We start from the raw sequence: 9,287 nt of genomic DNA on the forward strand, positions 1-9,287 counted from the left end.
AGAGACAATCAAAAGGACTGCTGCTGACCAGAAGAGAAACTGTGGGTATGCTCCACACATTCAGGAGCTCATTAACTCCAAGATCGACATAGGAACATATCTGTTGGATAAGGAGCATCTACCCATGTACCCTGATTTTGAAGATAATACTGTTGTGATGAATGAGGAGGAACCATCATCAGTTCAAGCACATGAGAAGAGAGCCAAAGCAAAGGCAGAGAAAGCTGCCAAGATGCCAAGTGTTGAAGAGGCATCTCAAGTTTTCCTGAAGAGCAAGCAAGATCAATTTGCATATCTGATTCAGTCTACACTGAGGATTGAGAAGGGCTTGGCCACCCTGACTCAAAACCAGGAGAGCTTGGAGAGGATCATAGAGACCAAATTTTATGATCTTGATCTGAAGGTAACTGAGATTCAAACAGAAGTTGAGCAGCTTCAGGAGGAAGCAGAAGAGAAGAGAGGCAAGGCAACCACAGATGCATTTCAGCGAGTGCCAAGGAGTCAGAGGTCTACTGCCGTGCCAGTGACAGATTCTAGAGCTACAACATCAGCACCAGCAGCTATAGCTCCAATGCCACCTCCATAAGCCACTTCACCAGCTCCAACTACATCAACAGATGCCTTCATCCTTGGAGTTCTCTCTACACCACCTCCCGAAGACCAAGCGTGAGAGATGCATATCACTATGCATATTTGAAATTTTTGGTAACTTGTTGACAAAGGGGGAGAAATATGTATAGATCATAGGCTTCGAGAGAGTGTTTTGCGTCTTTGCCTTTGGTTGAACTTTTTATTGTGTGATATACTTTATGTCCTTGTGTGAGATACTTGTGTGATCATGTGATTTATCATTTGCTACCTTAATGCTTGTTTAGATGATACTATCTTTTATATCCATATATGATCATTCACTTGCTTGGTTGTAACGCCCCGAGACCGATGTGCCAGGTGTCCTCCAGTTATTCGCTGTTGTTGCGTTGTCATTGCTTGTGTGTCATGCATTGCATATCATGTCATCATGTGCATTTCATTTGCATACACGTTCGTCTCATGCATCCGAGCATTTTCCCCATTGTCCGTTTTGCAATCCGGCGCTTCGTTCTCCTCCGGTGGTCAATTCTACCTTTCTTTCATGTGTGGGGTTTAAACATTTCCGGATTGGACCAAGATTTGCCAAGCGGCCTTGGTTTACTACCGGTAGACCGCCTGTCAAGTTTCGTGCCATTTGGACTTCGTTTGATACTCCAACGGTTAACCGAGGGACCGAAAAGGCCTCGTGTGTGTTGCAGCCCAACACCCTTTCAAAGTGGCCCAAAACCCACCAAAACCTCCTCCATCCTCTCGGTCGTCCGATCACGATCGCGTGGCCGAAAACCGCACCTCATTTGGACTCTCCTAGCTCCTCCTATGCCTATTTAAAGATCCCCCGAAAATCTCCTTCTCCTTTCCCTCGAAACCCTAGATCCATTCGTCTTCGCGCGCATCGGACACTTTTTCACTGCCGACGGACATTGTCCGGCCCGCCTCCCCGCCGCCACGTGTCGATCGCCGGTTCGCCGCGCCGCCCGCCCCACTTCGCCGCGCCGCTGGGCCCAGGAAGCCCAAGGCCGGCCCCCGCGAGCCCGCGAGCCGAGCCGCCTCGCCCGCGCCCTTCTCCCCACGGCGCCGCGCCCGCGCCCGTCGGACTCCCTCCGCCGCCCGCCGGACTCCCTCCGCCGCCCGAGCCGCTCCGGTGGCCGCCGCCCTACCGCAGCCGCCCGCTCCGGCCGCGGAGGACGCCGGCAAGCTCCACCATCGCCGCGCCGCCCTCGTCCTCTCCTCGCCGGCCCGGCCCCGACGAGCTCGCTGGTGAACAGTTCCTCGCTGGAGTTCTCGGTTTGCGTGCGATCCAGATCTGGCGTGAACAGTAAACGCTAATCCGGAGGTTGAATTTTCTCCAAGTCCCAGAATTCTAGATCCATGTGCCTTTCTTTATAGCCCCGTAACTTTGCATCCGTAGCTCCGATTCATGCATATAGCATATCAAAATGTTCATCTCAGAGAGTACATCATTTCGTTCCATTGCATCATTTTCATTTGAGTGCATCTTGTTGCCCGAAATGCTGTTAGAAGAGGGCTACTTGAGATAATTGTCAGATCTGCTACTCCAATTAGCTTTTTGTCATTTTTGCCATGATTAATGTGTGCATGATATGCCCTGATGCTCTACATGTGTTTTGTTAAGGGTTTTGTCATCTTTCCAGAGGTGCAACCCATGTATTTTTGTGATGTGTGTGGTGACTAGTGCAAGCTTACAAAGTGGTGCACTTGCTAATTCTGTTTGCAGGGACTTAGTAATTTCACTAAGTCCTGGAGCTGTTTATCTCATGATGCCATATGTTCATGTTGTTTCCTATTGATCCGTGCCTCTTTTGAGGATGATCAGTAAGGATGTTTTGTTATTATTGTAGTGCTCTATCCATCCATGCCTTTGTTTGCAATTATGGAGCACCCTAGCTTGAGTCAATCGAGCTCTACTTTTGCTACTTCGTGAATCTGGGCAGATTGTCAACTTGTTTGCAATTTTGCCGATGATGTTGTAGTTGATCCGTGCATGCTATGCTATTGTTCTTTCCATGTCTAGCTTGAATTTTGTGCCGTCTTGATGGGTGTATGCTTGTCTTGCCATGACTTGCACCGTAGTGAGTGCATCGAGCTCGTAAACATGCCTACTTGAGTTATATTTCAGCATGTGTCAGTTTTTCACTAAGTCTGAAAACTGATTATGTTTTTGCTATGTTCACATGCTTGCAATTGTATTTTCTGATCCCTTTTGGCTCAAGGTCACTAAGGGACTTTTATTAATCTCTTTGAGTAGCTCCATGCCATGCTTTACTTTGCCATGTTCAGGTCCTGTAGCATGTAGTTTTGTTGCTCCGAAGAGTGCTACCTGATCTGAAATTCCAGACAAGTGTTAATTTCACTAAGTCTGAAATCTGTTTGCCATATGCATTTTTGCCATGCTTGTTTGAACTTGTTAATGGATGAATTGGCCGTAGCTCAGTGCTAGACTTTTGTTAAGCATCTTGATTGCATCCCTGCCATGTATTTTGTTGTCATGTTTGGGTGCTGTAGCATGTTCATCTCATTGCATTTAGATGGCTACTTGCTGTAAATCGCAGACCGGTGTCATTTTTGAATCGCTTGTCATTTCCAAACCGTAACTCCGATTCCGGTGTTCTTTATATCGTTTTCAAGCGATTTCGTCTCATATTTCCAGTGGCACACTTGGATTTCCATGTTGAGGCCAGGTTCATGCATTCCTTGTCCAATCATGCATATGCATCGCATACCGCATCCCGCATATCATATCATGTTCATGTGTTGGTTGTTTACTATGTTGTGTGCTTCTTTCCGGTGATTGCTTCTTCGGGTTGGTTCCGTTAACGTCGCGTTTGCGAGGAACCGTTCGACTACGTCCGTTTATCTTCTTCATGGACTCGTTCTTCTTCCTTGCGGGATTTCAGGCAAGATGATCATACCCTCGAAATCACTACTATCTTTGTTATGCTAGTTTGCTCGCTCTTTTGCTATGCCATTGCTACGATGCCTACTACTTGCTTTCAAGCCTCCCAAATTGCCATGTCAAACCTCTAACCCACCTTGTCCTAGCAAACCGTTGATTGGCTATGTTACTGCTTTGCTCAGCCCCTCTTATAGCATTGCTAGTTGCAGGTGAAGATTGGAGGCTGTTCCTTGTTGGAACATTTATTTACTTGTTGGGATATCATTATATTGCCATGTTATCTTAATGCATCTATATACTTGGTAAAGGGTGGAAGGCTCGGCCTTATGCCTGGTGTTTTGTTCCACTCTTGCCGCCCTAGTTTCCGCAATATCGGTGTTATGTTCCCGGATTTTGCGTTCCTTACGCGGTTGGGTAATAATGGGAACCCCTTGACAGTTCGCCTTAAGTAAAGCTCTTCCAGCAATGCCCAACATTGGTTTTACCATTTGCCACCTAGCCTTTTCCTTTTCCCTTGGGAGTCGCACTCCTGAGGGTCATCATTATTTTACCCCCCCGGGCCGGTGCTCCTCTGAGTGTTGGTCCAACTGAGCGATGTCCGGGGCTACCAGGGGCAACTCTGGGCTGGCCTACCCGACGTCTGGCTCATCTGAGTGTGCCCTGAGAAAGAGATATGTGCAGCTCCTATCGGGATTTGTCGGCACATTCGGGCGGTGTTGCTGGTTTAGTTTTACCCTGTCAAAATGTCTTGTTGTACCGGGATACCAAGTCTGATCGGAATGTCTCAGGAGGAGGTCTATTCCTTCGTTGACCGTGAGAGCTTGTGATGGGCTAAGTTGGGACTCCCCTGCAGGGATTTGAACTTTCGAAAGCCGTGCCCGCAGTTATGGGCAGATGGGAATTTGTTAATGTCCGGTTGTAGATAACTTGAACCTTAATTAATTAAAATGAATCAACCGCGTGTGTAACCGTGATGGTCTCTTTCCGGCGGAGTCCGGGAAGTGAACACGGTGTTGGAGTTATGCTTGACGTAGGTTGTTTTAGGATCACTTCTTGATCATACTTTTATCGACCGTGCTTTGCCTTCTCTTCTCGCTCTCATTTGCGTATGTTTAGCCACCATATATGCTAGTCGCTTGCTGCAGCTCCACCTCATACCTTTACCTTACCCTTAAGCTTAAATAGTCTTGATCGCAAGGGTGCAAGATTGCTGAGTCCCCGTGACTCACAGATACTTCCAAAACCAGCTTGCAGGTGCCGATGAGTCCGTGCAGATGATGCGACCAAGCTCAGGAGGAGCTCGATGAAGATCTTGTCCTTTGTGTTATTTCGTTCTAATTGTTCAGTAGTGGAGCCCAGTTGGGGTCGATCCGGGACCTTGTCGCATTTGGGGTTCTTCTTTTATGTTGGTTCCGTAGTCGGACCTTGATTGTATCTGGATGATGTAATGCTTTATTCATGTAATTGTGTGAAGTGGCGATTGTAAGCCAACTATGTATCTCTTTTCCCCTATTGTATTACATGGGTTGTGTGAAGATTACCTCATTTGCGACATTGCTTTCAATGCGGTTATGCCTCTAAGTCGTGCTTCGACACGTGGGAGATATAGCCGCATCGAGGGCGTTACATTGGTGATGAGTGCATGCTTTTAATTTCTATCATTTTGAGCGCTCCACCAAGATGTATGTGACATGGAAGAGTAACCCATGATCCTAATCGATTGTGCATTTGCATTCAAAAGCAAATTTTAAATAACGCACAAATTTAGGGGAGCTCTTGCTTATAACATACTTCTCAAAGTGGCGATGTTTTTCAATCTTATTATTATCTGTCGAAGTTTTGATCTATATGTTGTTATCAATTACCAAAAAGGGGGAGATTAAAAGTGAAACTATCCCTGAGTGGTTTTGGTAATTCCTAACAACATATAGCCCATTGAGCTAATGCTATTTCAAGATAAATATTTCAGGAAAGCTCAATGTTTGGTATGGCATGGATCAGAAAGTGGACCCCTCAAAATACTAAGAACACATGTTGGCTCAAGCTCAAGACTCTACATTTTACTTTTAGTGACCCAAATCACATTGAGTCCATAGGAAAAGCCAATACTATTAGAAGGGGATGAGGTGTTGCTTAATGAGTTACTTGCTCAAAATGCTTAGTGATATGCTCCAAAACCCTCAACTACTTTATCATATCCACATATGTCCCAAACCAAAAGTCAAACTCGGCCCCACCGAAATTTCCTACCTGGCGCCACCGAGTTCACTTGACATAGCCACTGCCACAAACCCTAGTCATTTTGGTCTCACCGATAGGGATCTCGGTCTCACCGAGATGGGATTGCAACCTCTCTGTTTCCCCTCGTAACGTTTCGGTCCAACCGAGATGAGAGATCGGTCTCGCTGAGATTGCAATGCAAACTTTCTGTTTTCCCTTCGTAATGTTTCGGTCTAACCAAGATGAGCGAATCGGTCCCACCGAGTTTGCCTGACCAACTCTCCGTTTGCCTATTACCAAAATTGGTCCCACCGAGTTTGTGTAATCGGTCTCACCGAGATTACGTTATGCCCTAACCTTAATGGAATCGGTTCCACCGAGTTGACATGTCGGTCCCACCGAAAATCCTAACGTTCACATTTTGAACTAAATCGGTCTGACCGAGTTTCATGATTCGGTCCCACCGAGTTCGGTGATTTGTGTGTAACGGTTAGATTTTGTGTGGAGACTATATATACCCCTCCACCCACTCTTCATTCGTGGAGAGAGCCATCAGAACATGCCTACACTTTCACCATTTATTTTCTGAGAGAGAACCACCTACACTTGTGTTGAGGTCAAGATATTCCATTCCAACCACGTAAATCTTGATCTCTAGCCTTCCCCAAGTTGCTTTCCACTCAAACCCTCTTTCCACCAAATCCAATCCTATGAGAGAGAGCTGAGTGTTGGGGAGACTATCATTTGAAGCACAAGAGCAAGGAGTTCATCATCAACACACCATCTATTACCTTTTGGAGAGTGGTGTCTCCTAGATTGGTTAGGTGTCACTTGGGAGCCTCCACCAAGATTGTGGAGTTGAACCAAGGAGTTTGTACAGGCAAGGAGATCGCCTACTTCGTGAAGATCTACCCTAGTGAGGCAAGTTCTTCGTGGGGGATGACCATGGTGGGATAGACAAAGTTGCTTCTTCGTGGACCCTTCGTGGGTGGAGCCCTCCGTGGACTCGCGCAACCGTTACCCTTCGTGGGTTGAAGTCTCCATCAACGTGGATGTACGATAGCACCACCTATCGGAACCGTGCCAAAAATTTCCGTGTCTACATTGCGTTTGCTCCCTCAAACTCCTCCCTTTACCTTCATATGCAATTATTTTACATTCCGCTGCTATACTCTTAGAATTGCATGTGTAGGTTAATTACTTGACTTGTGCTAAGTTGTTAAAATCTGCTAAGACTTTAAATTGGGAAGATGCTAGATTTTTATTTGGTCAAGTAGTCAAATCACCCCCCTCTAGACATACTTTCGATCCTACAAAGTGATGTAACCTGACTACACCTGCATGGCCGTCAACATGTCTGCAAGTGGGGTGGTAGGAGGGTTCTTGGCCAGTTGCATATCCATCACTAGGCATACAACTGCAACAGTTGTAACTCGACTAGAACTACATGGCGACAAGGCGACAAGGCGACAGCAACTGGGGCGAGAAGGGGTTGTCGGCCAGATCCTCACTTTTTTAAATAAAATGTTCATGATTCTTTTTAGTTTTCATTTGTTTTAATAGCATGATTTTTTCTTAAAATTATGGGGAAGAGGTAAACCCATGATTTTTTTCCAAATCCGTGAACGTCTTTCAAATTTGCAAATACTTTTCAAATTTGTGATCATTTATGAATTCACAAGTGTTTTTGAATTTGTGAAAAAAATCACATGCACAAACGTATTTTGAAATTTGTGAACATTTTTTAAATCTATGAACAATTTTTTAATTCATCAAAAAATTAAAATTAACAGAAAGCTCGGAAGAACTAGGGGGCTGTGTGTGCGCTATTTTATCTGCCATATGTGTAAACATACAGCCAGTCCACTGTCGCGATAAATACTGTTTGAATGCAAGTTGAACATATCTAGAAAAATTGATAAACATTGTTTGAAATGATGTTGAATTTTTTTTAAATGCATGATGAATATTTTTAAAATTAGCAGTAAACTTTTAAATTTGCAAACTTTTAGTTCCTCAAACATTTTTTAAGTCTCATGAATATTTTATAAATTCATGTACATTTTTCAAAATTTATAAATAACTCTCAATTCTTGAATATCTTCTAGTCGTACACACACCACACGCAGAGGGTGTTTCTTACTAGTAGCTAAAAAAGATCGAAGTACAACTAAAAAAAAAGAACGTGCGGAATGCGGCATATCCTAAACGTCGCTTAAGGCGCCCGTTATAGGCGAAATAACCAACCGGCGCTGACCCTACCTCTGCCATGGGCTGGTCTATGTACATCTTTTCCTCCTTTGTATAAATTTTTCACAAAATCCGGCCCATGTACGTCTGTTGCTCCTTTCTGTATTTTTTTAAAATCTGCTAGGGAACGTACAAACGGTGGTACCAACAGGACACCTCATGTGTTGTGACTTTCAAAGGCAATGGTTTTCCTGTTTTTATTTTTTAGTTTTTTTGACTGATTTTCCTCTGGTCTTTTTTTGCTTTCTCTTTATTTTTCACTTTATTTTCTTTTCAAATTATTGAAGTTTTCTAAAATTGATGAACTTTTTTAAAACTGTGAACTTATCTTCAAATTTGTGAACATTTTTTTCAAAAAAAATGAACTTCTCTTCAAATCCATGAAAATTTTAAAATTAGATGAACTTATTCCAAAATTTTGAACTATTTTTAATTGATGACCTTTTTTTTGAAACTTGATGAACTTTTCTCAAAGCCGATGAACTTCTTTTGAAAATCGATGAACTTTTTTTCAATATTTTGTGAACTTTTCTTTAGTATCAATTAATGTTTTTCAAAAATTGAACTTTTTTCAAATTGGTGAACATTTTTTCAAAATTTGATGAACTTTTTTAAATTGATGCACCTTTTCAAATTTATGATTTTTTCCCAGAAATCTATGAACCTTTTCGATTTCCAGTTATGCTAGTGTGCTATAACATGTTCAACCAACAATTCATTTCATCAATCTTTTTTCCATTTTCTTTTTATGTATTTGTGAAGAAAACACAATCAAACTATTCACAAATGATCCAAGTATTATATATGCTATCGAAATATACATGAAGCAATCAATTTAAAAAATGGAAGCGATCGATCGACCTGAACAATCCAATGTAATTGGAATGACGAGCAAAAAAAAAAAGAGTTGTAACACGTGCAACCTAGTGGGCTTTCCTAATTCAGCCGCCTTAGGCGCGCAATGGGTGCCGGATGCACGAATCGGTCCTAAAGGCGCCGATTAGGAGCACATGTGGAATGCTACTAGTCTAGTATTCTAGTGATAGTGACTAATGAGCTAGCCCATCACGTGAGCAGCGCATCAAAGAACATGAGCGAGCGCTGGCCCAATTGGTATAAGGACATGGCTGCAAAGAAACACACATCAACATTACACAAATGAATAGATGACAAGGCTGCTGGGAGGGAAAAAAAGGACCCACAAGGGATGATATCATCTTCGATATGCACATCTAGACGGACACCCCTATGTCTCGTTTATAATGAGATGTAGGGAACCCTCGCATCAAGGAAGGAGCCAGATGAGCCGGGC

Source organism: Triticum urartu, chromosome 5 (assembly GCF_003073215.2).
Source record: "Triticum urartu cultivar G1812 chromosome 5, Tu2.1, whole genome shotgun sequence".
Taxonomy (NCBI): Eukaryota; Viridiplantae; Streptophyta; class Magnoliopsida; order Poales; family Poaceae; genus Triticum; species Triticum urartu.